A 12,069-nucleotide genomic window follows, 5' to 3' on the forward strand; every position below is an offset into this window, starting at 1 on the left:
ATTGATTAATTGAAATAGCTAGTATAGTTTATAGGGTATGTGGGATTTATTTGAAGATACATTCGAGATTTCTGGGCTTTTGATTCCTCTTCCTCTTCATGGAAAAAAAAAAAGATGGGAGTGACACAGACTTTCCCTTATAAAATCCCATATAAGATCCCTTATAAGATTTGCTGAAAAATCTGTTAACAAATTCTTACATATAATTGAACTTTGCCAGAGATTTGAATACTTGTACTCTGGATACTTGAATTCTGCAGGCAGTGTATCAGTGTAACCCATCATTCCAAGCTGGTTTGAGATGTCTGATATGATGGCAGGTTGTGGAGTTTTCATTTACTGTGTTTTGATTACTCTGATAGTAGGATCTCTATGCCTGTGTTTTATGAAGCATAGTTATATCAGAATCCACTCTTTAATTTCTGTGACATTCAGTGATATATCTTTACTGGAAATGTCAGATTTGGTTTAGTCAAAAAACTTTCTTGGCTGTATTTACGATGACCTGCAATCTACAACTTGCTATTAATTTCATTCAATTTTCTCTCTTATATCCAAGTTATTTGTGTGTATATCTATTGTATTTATGAATTTAAAGAGCTTATAGTTTAATATGTCTATATTCATATTTATATCTATGTCATTTATATATGGCATCTAGGTGTCACAGTGCATACAGCACTGGAGTTAGGAGGACCTGAATTCAAATTCAGATATAGAAATTTTAGAAGCTGTGTGACCCTGAGCAAGTCAGTTAACTGTTTGCCTCACTTTTTTCCTCCTACTTTAAAATGGAAATAATAGCAACACAAGATCAACATAATATTTATAAATCACTTAATATGGTGCCTGGAACATAAATAAGCATTATTATAAAATGCTTATTTTCTTCTCTTGTTTCCCTTTCTTTCCTTTCCTTTTTTCTTTTCTTTCTTTTTTAAATCTTTGTTTGTTTCTTCCTTCCTTCCATCCTTCCTTCTTTCTGTCCTTCCTCCTTCTCTTCCTCCCTCCTCCTTCCCTCCCTCTCTTCCCTCCCTCCTTTTCTCCCTCCCTCCCTTCTTTCCTTCCTTCCTTTCTCGTTCTTTTCCTTCCTTCCTTCCTTCCTTCCTTCCTTCCTTCCTTCCTTCCTTCCTTCCTTCCTTCCTTCCTTCCTTCCTTCCTTCCTTCCTTCCTTCCTTCCTTTCTTCTATTTCCTTCTCTTCATATTAGAACTCTTTAAGAGTGGGGTCTTCACTGGATCTACATCTTTATTCCCTCTGTTTACAAACAGACTTTGTCCATAGAAGGCACCTTACTAAATGTTTGTTGACATAAGTATTTGGAAGAAATCTTCCTGTGGAAGTTCAGAATTAAGCCAGATGGAAACACAGTTCATTTCCTAAGAAATGTTGGGAAGCTCCCCTCAAATGAATGATCTGGGTCACAGACCTAAGTCCTGTAGGATTACCACCTGAAATGGAGGAACATCTGTAGGAAATATAAAGAGATTGACTGCCTTTCCCCCAATGAGTGAGTTAGACACATGAGAATGTAGTGGCAGTCTTCACTAAGAGTTATTGAGTGGGTCTTGGAAAGCTTTTGGGAGTAGGATTCAGTGAAAAAAAAAACAAAAAACACTGTTCATTTTGTGGCTCCCAAGTGTCCTGTTTGTGTCAGGAGAACAGTTCATAGTTGACATGGGGTATACCTGGGCAAGGTCTGGCAGAATAGCTTCTCTGTTCATAGAAGACAGAGGGTGAAAAGGCAACACTCTAGTCCATAGGCAGCATGACAGACAGAAATATGGGCAGTAATACAAGTAATGTGGGCAATAGCAGCAAGATAGTGACATAGACACTAGCCTAGACGGTGAGATGTTTACTATCAAGAGTGAAAATGAAGCTTATTGGGAGGACTCCAAGGATAAAAGGGAAGAAAAAAAGACTATGGGTTGGTACCTGCTTTGGTGAAAGTGGTATGAGATGGTAAGGTAGATGATGGTAAAACCAAAGGTATGAGATTTGCTGTGGTTGGTGACAATGAATCCCCAGGTCACATCCTGAACTAGAATTAGACATATTCAACACAGACATAGTTGGCATGAGTCTACTTCTTGGGGGAGAAATCTGCTCCCAGGGTAGATATCTGAGTTGCTACATGGAGTAGAGGGTTCTCTTTAGGTATAGGGACTGTGCTATAGCTCCATATGGAGTTACTCAGACCTAAGGGATTACTAAGAGGAGAAAGATTCAGAGAATGATGCTCAATAAAACCCACTTGATTTGAATGCTAAGGTCTCAAGTTTTCCATCTTCAGGAGAATGGAAAAACAACCCTTTTAGGATACCCTTAAATTGTAGCATTGGGACAGATGGTGCTATTCTGAAATATGAGTAACAATGTAATCACCAGTCTGTTGATTCTGTTTATGGGATTTAAATTTGTGTACAACAATGGATGGTGCCAGAGATATATTGTGCACTGAATCTCAGAACTTCATTAATTCTCTTAGTCTGTGGTGAAGAAGAGACAGTGAAGGATCTTATTTGTTAAGTGACTGGGCCCCCACCAGCTGTCAAGAATACAATGGACCTCTGTTTAGGGCTCTCTATTTTGCATGCATCAAAATGTCAACACAATCTCTGTAAAAGATTTATAGAATGCTAGCTAACTGACATTGATAAGTTCCCAAACAGTCATTTTAAAGCACAGGCTGCTCAGTTCCCAGGATGGAAGTGATACTCAATTGCTAATTACCAGTACTTGAGAGAAGAGTTACATTGCCTATATTTGTCCAGCTCTAAGAGTGTGAGTTCCCTTATACATTGCCAGAAAGAGTTTTGTGTTGGGTCTCAGTAAAAGACAAGGACAAATAGGTCTTCAACATGACAATCTTTTTATTGGTAGGGAAAAAATTTATTCTAGGCAAATCTTATGCTGCTATATACAACTTTAGGAATTCACAAGTAAAGAAAACATCAACACAGTACCACATGTCCTCCTAGAATGGGTCATACAGATGTAACAGATTTAGCCTTGAATAGTCATTAATATCTCAGTTACAGTTAGCTCATTAGTTTGGATCTAGGGGTGTGGGAAGGGGCCAAAGGAAGGAAAGTTTAACGAAGGAAGGGAAAGGTCCGGGACAGAGAGCTGTAGAAAATGGAGAATTGTTAGTAGTGAAATGAGGGAAAGTATGTGGCACTAAGTGTACTGGATGCTTGGGAAAGGGGTTACTGAAAGGAGACAAAATCGTGTTGAAAGGAGAGGTCAGAGGACAATGAAGATAAACTTAGCCTACTTCATACTTTTTTGCCCAGGGTGGCCTTCCCTAGGAGTTTATGGAGTAGGGGAAGAGGAAAAGAGGAAAAATTGTACAAAGATTCTTTTCTAAACTTGGCCCTAATGAATAAAACCAGGATTTTTTGGGATTTTTTTTTTTGCTTGTTTTGTTTTTGTTTTTTGCCTTTCTTTATATTTCCATCATTTAGCATAATGCCTGGAGCAAAGGAAGACTTTAAAAATTGCTTATTACTTGTTTGATTGATCAACCTGTGTAGTTCTAATTTGGAGTCTCCTAGAAACAAGTAATTTCTTTTCAGAACAAAGAATGTAGGTTCTTTGAATTAGAATTTCTTTATCTTTTGACTTGAAATGTCAATAATGCTATAATATTTTTGTCTTGTACTACTAGGACAGAGAGGCACAGTTTAAAACAGAGTGCTGGATCTGAAGTCAGAAAGACTTAACTTTGTGAATTCAAATCTGGCCTTGGACACTTACTACCTGTGTGATTCTGGGCAAGTCACTTAACCCTGTTTGTTTCAGTTCCTCATTTGTGACGTGATTTAGAGAAGGAAATGGCAGACTATTTTACTACTATTGTACTATTTTTGCTGGCAGAACCTCAGATGGGATCACAGAGAGTCTGACAAGACTGAAAAATGATTTAACAACTACAAAAAACCAGGACAGAATCTGAGTTTTATTTTTAAGAATATAAATCAAAAAGGCTTAATAATTCTTGACTATTCATTGTAATATCCACTGGTGATATCTGATGTTCATGAATACTGCAGTGACCATGCATTGGAGTCAGAAGACCAGCTCTGTCTTATGTTGGTTAGGTTACTTCAGATAAGTCATTAACCTCTCATCTTCAGTTTTCTCATTCAAAATAATAATAATAATATTGGCTCAACTTACTTATCTTATCACAAGTTTCTGTGTAGCACAGCCTTAAAGTAAAAACAAAGAAAGAAGAGACAAATATAAAGGGCAGTGTTCTACCTTTTTCACTCTCTTTGCTTCTATGTTTCTATTCCTGAGGTATTCAATGTTTTTGAAGGAAATAATGACTCATACTGACTATGTCCACTACAAATCCACGCTCCTAATCTTACTGAGTTACTACATTGCTATATTTTTATTCTCCTCTGCCTTGTTTCCTATTTCCCAGGTCACTGTTTCAAACCTCTTTTTTTCTCAGGTTTTCTCAACTATTCGTACCTCTTTCAGCAGAGAAAATGACCTTCCTTCCTACTTAACTGAGAAAACCGGAAGTCACACATCCTGAGCCTGATCTTGTCCCAATTCTATACCTCTTTAGGTCTTTGCTCATCTGCTTCTTAGCTTTTGTCTGAAATAGTGATTCTTCTTGTGAATGCTATCTCTTACACTTGTTACATTGGTCCCGTGTCCTCTTAGCTCTATTTTCTTTGTCTTTACTTCTTGTCTCTTTCAGGGTCATGTTTCATTAATGGTCCCCTCTCTGTCTCCTCACTATCTCTTTCTTGTGCTCTTAACATGCTCAGATATCCCTTTTCTTAAAAACCAAAACCAAAAAAAACCTTTTGATTGATTTTGCCATCTCTTCAAGCTATCATCTTTAGTCTGCTAACACTTTAATTGTCAATGTGCTATTTGAAGAAATGGAAATGATGCTGTAAAAAAAAGGAAGACTTGTATTTGAATTCTTCCTCAGCCACTTACTATCTATTTTTCTCTGGGCAAAGTAATTTTTTTTTTAATGCTTTAGTTATACATCTGTAAAATGAGGGAGTTAGATTTGATAGCCTTAACATCTAATGGAATTCTATACCTATGATTCTAAAGGTCTGTACTGGTGGAAGAGACATAATTTTAGAAGCATAAGGGAATGAAAAGGATATCTGAAAGATAAGAAGATACTATGAAGTTGGGGGTTGGGAATCACAGGTGTATTTTTATCTCAAAAGAGGTGATTGAAAGAACATTAATAACTCTGCCTTCATTCTCATCTCTATAAAATCTTTATGACAATGATTTAGGCATATCTCAAGGGAAGCATAATAAAGTTGAGAAAAAGTGCTGGATCTGGTATAAGGAAACCTGGATTTGAATTACAGCTCTACTACTGACTTGGACCTTGAGCAAGTCAATTGACCTCCTCAGCCTCAGTTTTCTCATCTGTAAAATGAAGAAGCTAGATTAGAAAACACTAAAAGTCTTTCTTATAACTCTCAGTCTAGGATCCTATGATTCTCATAGAATCACAGAATTTGAAGGTTAGAAATGACCAAAGGAACTATTTAATCTAATCCATGCACAAAGGAATGTCCATTATAAGGTATTCAAGAAGAGGTCATTTAGACTCCTCCTAAAAACCTTCATTAAGAGGAGAAGCCACTCCCACTCCCTCTTGAGATAACCCATTCCACTTTTGGACAGCTTGAAGAAGTGTTTTCTTAATATTAAGCTTAAATATGCCTACATTTCTCTTATTTTCTGTTATGCTTTCCTTGCCACACACTTCAGTTTCTGCTTCCGCAACTTTCTGGAGTGGGTCCTTTCTAAGGACAGGTCTTGTTCGACTTTTTGTGACCACATTTGGACTAGGCAAGGGTACTGGAGAGGTTTGATATTTCCTTCTGTAGCTCATTGTACAGGTGAGGAAACTGAGGCAAATAGTGACTTTCCCAGGGTCAAGAGGATGTATAGTATTGGAAGAAATTGTACTTTAAATGTTTGGTAGAATTTACATATAAATGCATCTGGCTATAGAGATTTTTTCTTAGAACATTGATTAATAGCTTGTTCAATTTCTTTTTTCTAAAATGGGACTATTTAAGTAATTTATTTCCTCTTCTGTTAATCTGAGCAATCTAGAATTTTATAAATATTCATTCATTTCACTTAGATTATCAGATTTATTGACATTTAGGTTGGGCAAAATAGTTCCTAATTATTGTTCTAATTTCCTCTTTATTGGTGGAAATTTCTCCCTTTTTATTTTTGACACAATCAATTTGATTTTGTTCTTTCCTTTTTCTAATCAAATTAACTAAAGATTTATTTATTTTGTTTTTATTTTCATAATGAAAAACCCAAACTTACAGAAATATGTCTTTCTCATTTGGCAGAATAGTCATTTTTTTGTGTAGGTTCTATGTACCACTGAGAAAAATTCCGCTGATGCCATTCAATTTTCTACAAAGGTCTATCTTATCTAACTTTTCTAAAATTCTATTTACTTCATTAACATCTTTCTTATTTGTTTTTTGGTTCGAATTATCTAGTTCTGAGAGAGCAAGTTTGAGACCCCCCAATAGTATAGTTTTGCTATTTAACTTTCTTGCAGCTCTCTTAACTTTTCCTCTAAGAATTTAGATGCTATACCACTCAGTGCATATGTTTAGTATTGATATTACTTCATTATCTATGGTACCCTTTAACAAGATGTAGTTTCCTTCCTTATCTCTTAATTTGATCTATTTTTGCTTTTGCTTGATCTGGAATCAGGATGGCTATCTCTACTTTTTTTTTCTTCTTCACTTCACCTGAAGCATAATAGATTCTGTTTCAGACTTTTACCTTAATTCTGTACATATCACTCTGCTGTAAATATGTTTTTTGGTAAACAATATATTGTAGGATTCTGACTTTTAATCCAGTATGCTCTCTGCTTCTATTTTATGGATGAGTTCATTCCATTCAATATCACAATTAAAATTATTAATTCTGTATCTCCCACCATCTTATTTTCTCCAAGTTATACTTTTCTCTTTCCTTTCTCCCTTTCCCTCCTCCCCAGTATTTTGGTTACCACTTCTCTCAAACAGCCTTCCCCTTTTACAGCCTCTCCTCCTTTCTTATACCTTTCTCCTTCTACTTCCCTATAGAGTGAGACAAGTTTCTTTGTGAAGCTAAATATGTCTGATATTCTCTCTTTGAGCCAAATCTGATTAGAGGAAGATTCACACAATGCTCATCCCCCTCCCCTTTTTTCCCCTCAATTGTAATAGGTCTTTTTTGCCTCTTCATGAGAAGTGATTTAGCTCATCTTATCTCCATTTCCTCTTCTTCCTGTACAATCTCCTTTCCACTTCTAGTTTCTTTTTTATATCACCACAATAAAATCAAATGATACCTGCATCTTCTAACTATACCCATTATAGAGACACAGTTTCAAAAGTTAAACATATCATTTTCCCATATAGGGATGTAAACTTTTTAATTTTTAAAAGAATTTTTTTTTTCTTTTTACCTTTTATGCTTTTCTTGAGTTCTGTATTTGGAGATCAAATTTTCTGTTCAGCTCTGATCTTTTCATCATTGAGTTCTGTATTTGGAGATCAAATTTTCTGTTCAGCTCTGATCTTTTCATCAGAAATAAATGAACTTCATCTGTTTCATTGAATATCCATCTTTTTCCCTGAAAGATAATGTTTGTTTTTGAAAGACAGTTGATTATTGATTGCAATCCAAGTTCTTTTACCTTTCAGAACATCAGAATCCAGGTCCTTTGATCTTTTAAAGTGGAAGCTGTTCATGGGAGCCCGATTGTGGCTGCTCATATTTGAATTGCTTCTTTCTGTCTACTTTCAATATTTCCTCATTGATTTGATAATTTTGAAATTTAGCTATGATGTTCCTTGAAGTTTTCATTTTGGGATTTCTTTCAAGAGGGAATCAATGAATTCTTTCAATGGCTATTTTATCCTCTAATTCTAGGACAGCAGAGCAGGGTAGTCTTCCTTGATCTTCTGAAAGATGATGTCTAAGCTCTTCTTTTCAGTGTGGTTTTCAGGTAGTTCAATAACTCTTAGATTGTCTCTTCTGGATCTATTCTCCAGGTCAGTTCTTTTCCCAATGAGGTCTTTTACATTTTCTTTTATTTTTTCATTTTTTTGGTTTTGTGTGACTGATTCTTAATTTCTTGTTGAGTCATTCATTTCCATTTTTTCAATCTAGTTTTTACTGAATTGTTTCCTTCAGTTAGTTTTTTTTTATCTCCTTTTGCATTTGGCCAATTAAATTTTTAAATGAGTTGTTTTGTTCATTGGATTTTTACTTCCTATTTTACAAATTATGTTTTTCAACAAATTGATTTCTTTTTCATATCTTTTATGTAAGGCGTTATAATATGTTTCCATTTTGCTAAATCTATTTTTAAAGAGTTTTCTTCAGAAAACTTCTGTGTTTCCTTTTTCAAACTCTCCCTGAAAAGTTTTCCTTTCCTTTCCCCATTTTTCTTCCAACTCGCTTTTAAAATTCTTTTCGAATTTTTCCAAAAGAACCTTATGATATGAGGCTCACTTCATATCACCCTTTGGGGCTTCATCTGGAGATGATTTGCCTTTAATGACCTCAGGGTTTGAGGTCTATTCTTGTCTGTTTCCATAAAAGCTATCTATGGTCAGAGTTTTTTTTTTTTTCCTCATTTTTTTAAAAGTTGATGTCTGCTCTTAGGTTAAAGGGAAAATTGTCCCAAGCTTCCTCTACAGATGATAGTGGCTTTAAACTGCCTTGGGCCAGTTCTGCTAACTTCCTTTCAGTGCTTGGTGAGCATGGCAGTTCAGAAGCTCACTATTTGCCTTTTGGATTTGAGTTGGATGTCTCACAGCTAATCTGCTGATCCACTGGCGTCTGAACCAGAACAGAGCAGCCAACGCTGTTGTATTTTGGCTAAGAGTCTCCCAGTAGATTCCTTGGTGTGGGCTCACCATACTGCCTTGTGCTGTGCCTGTGCTCTGCCTCCCTCCTCTCCCTGTGCCTGATTAAAACAGACCTTTTCTGAAATTCTTCCAAAATATCTTCTGCTATATATTTATTACACTGCAAACATTTGTGGGTTCTATCACTTTTTACCTCGAACTTCCATCTTCCATTTCCAACTGCCTGCTGGGCACCTCTACCTGCATTTTCAAGCCCAAACTGAAATCTTCATCTTGTTCCCTAAACCTGCCTCTCCTCTTAATTTCCCTGTTTTTTGATGGAACTGCCAAGTCTCCTATCTCTGACTCATATTACTTAAAGCACATGAATAGTTGTAGATAGGAAATAGCTATTCAAAGGAGAGGCAATAAAGACACAAAGATCTGTTCACAATTATTAATGTTCCTGGGTACTTTAAAAAAAAAAAAAAAAGCAGGTAGAGGACATTCTTTCATTGCTGCTGTTTGTGAGGCCTTGGAGTATGGAACTGTGAATTAGCAACTCTATGGTTCCAGCACAAGTAAGCCTATGAATTGTAGTCCAAGTGAGGGTCATTTCATGGTATGTGAGTGGGAATATTCAAGACACTTGTGAGGGGGGTGGAGATAGAGAGAGAAAGAATTACAAAGTGAACAATGGGAGTTTTAATATGATTTAAAGTTGGAATCTATAGTTCAGTGTGTATGCTAAGTCTCAAAGCAACAAGAGAGTGAAGTACCTGTAGTAAAATACAGGTCTCTGTGTTCTAGGCCATAGGAATTCCTCAAGTAGTAATTTGCTATGTGGGGCTATAATGAAAAAGCCCTACTGGAATATATATTGTGTTAGAAGTTCATAGGGCTAAAACCCTAGAAGTCTAAGAAACCATGTAATCTAACACATTCATTTTACAGAAGAAGGAAATGATGCTCATGGAAGCTACATCTGAAATTACACATTTCTAAACTATATAAAGTGATTCTTTGGAATGAATGAATGAGTCTCTGTATGAGCAGGTTGGGGTAGAAAGCAGAATTTATAATTCCTCATATTGAATTTACTATATCCTTAGCCTTTCATTTCCTTTGTGCCCCTAATGGGAACAGTTAATGTCAATGCATGGGAGATCCCTAAAAGTCACTTTCTTTTACCATCTCTCTCCAATCCATTTAATTACTAAAGTTATCCATGTCACCACCAATTTCATCTACCTTGCTCTTCTTCATTACAAAAGTTATCACTATGTTTCACTGTCCTTTACCTGGAATAGGGTATTAGCCACCTAGAAATCTCTGGTTTCTCTGCTTTCTAATCCATCTGTTACAAAGTTGCCAAAACAATTTTACAAATAAACGAGTATGACCTTGCTATTTCCCTACTTGTAATAATCTCAGTGGGTTTGTCATTGCACATAAGATAAAATGCAAAATTTCTAGCCTTGTATTTCAGAAAGAGCTGAGCATGGAGCCAGGATGACTTTAGTTCAAATCTATAGAACTAGATGGCAGAGGAAAAGGAAAATAATTAAAATCTAGTAGACTTTGTTTGGCATAACTAAAAAAAATTATCTCATTATCCCAAAACAATCCGAGGAAGTAGATGTTATATTATCTTCATTTTATGGTTCAGTACACTGAAGATTGTGCTAATTCATTCAATTAAATGTTTGAGGCTTGATTTGAACTAAGGTCGTCTTTGTTAGTTTTATAGATCAATAATTAGCTGTGGTTAACTGTATTTGAGTTGTCATTCAGACCAATTTGGGGATATTACAGAATAGGTCTTCATACATTAGAAAGATTCAAGCTTTGCTACAAATATTTAAAGAATCAATCCCACCACCCCAGAAGTATTGACCTTAGCAGAATTGTAAATATATGACATCTTTCTACTGTCAAATGCAAGGTGGTTGGGAAGAAAGAAAATTCTAAGATACTCTCTCTACAAAACAGTGATTCAACAGGAAAGTAACTTTGTTCAGATAAAAAGGGAGCTTTAGAACCCTGTTGGAGGCAATATAATCATGTCCCTTGTTTTATGGTTATGGATTCATGGAAGGTTGTTTCTTTTCTTCAATCACTAGGAGGTCCAATTTAAGTGCTTTAAAGGCTGCTGAGTCTTCTGTAATTCTAGTCACCTGAACTGGAATGAGCTCCATTGTGATGGCTTCTGAGTACCTCTGAAGAACTGGATCTAAGTCAGATTTCTGAAGGGTTTTTGTTCCAAAAAGGCTCCATTTTTTTTAGATGAGGCTTATCTCTATCTCCAGAGGCTGGTTTCCTCATGGATCTTCTGCTTTCTTACAGGGTCTAGATATCAGCAGCAAGGACCTTGGAAATGGAGAAGTATGGGGTGAATTACTTGGAGTGGACCGGGTTGAAGCAGTCTATATTCTTTTATCATTTTGTAATTTCAATTTATGGACTGCCTCTATCACACGGTGATATTTGGCTTCTTCTGTGGTCTGTATGAGGAGTATATCCTGCATCTCTCAACCCTGCCTGCTACTCAAAATGCTGTATATTCTCTTGTGTTTGCTTTGTGATTAGAGAATTCATGATAACATAGGAAACCTTGGCTGTCACCACTGAGACCTTGTTCTTTTGGTCACTAGAAGCTGAAGGGATTATGGAGAAGTTATTTTTTCCTTCCTCAACCTAGGAAAGCTATTGGTACATGTGATCTGAGATGACCGGCTTTTTCCATAGAAGCTTACTGCATGTCAGTTGAAGGTGGAGTCATTGGTATGGGATCCTCCAGGACATCATCATAGCAGAATGCCTGAGGATGCATTCCAATTGGCAAAGACATCTTTCCTAGAAGCCCACCTGTACTGTGTCAATAGTAGGCACATCTGGCTCTCTGGATGATGCCATGAAAGACTGTTATCCAGATGTTTCTTTAGCTAGATATCCAGAATCCTGATTCCACAGTAAAGTCTATGGAAGTTATGCAGATAGGATAAAGATGTCAAAAAGGAAAGTTCTTCAGCTAGTGATGAACTAGCAAAGAGTTCTCGTGGAGAGACTGCTGGGTCTCCCAAGGAGGGAGAGATGGAAGAAAGAGGCCATCTACTGCAGGGACAGAAAGCTGAGACTAGGTTCTAAGCACAGGACTAACTGAGGCCATGACACAA

At 36.4% G+C, this 12,069-nt stretch overlaps 1 pseudogene; it reads right to left on the minus strand.

The window, feature by feature from the left end:
• Positions 1 to 11,214: 11,214 nt before the first annotated feature.
• Positions 11,215 to 11,797, minus strand: LOC100930959 (annotated as a pseudogene).
• Positions 11,798 to 12,069: the final 272 nt, after the last annotated feature.

The sequence above is a fragment of the Sarcophilus harrisii genome, chromosome 3, assembly GCF_902635505.1.
Source record: "Sarcophilus harrisii chromosome 3, mSarHar1.11, whole genome shotgun sequence".
NCBI classification, from domain to species: Eukaryota; Metazoa; Chordata; class Mammalia; order Dasyuromorphia; family Dasyuridae; genus Sarcophilus; species Sarcophilus harrisii.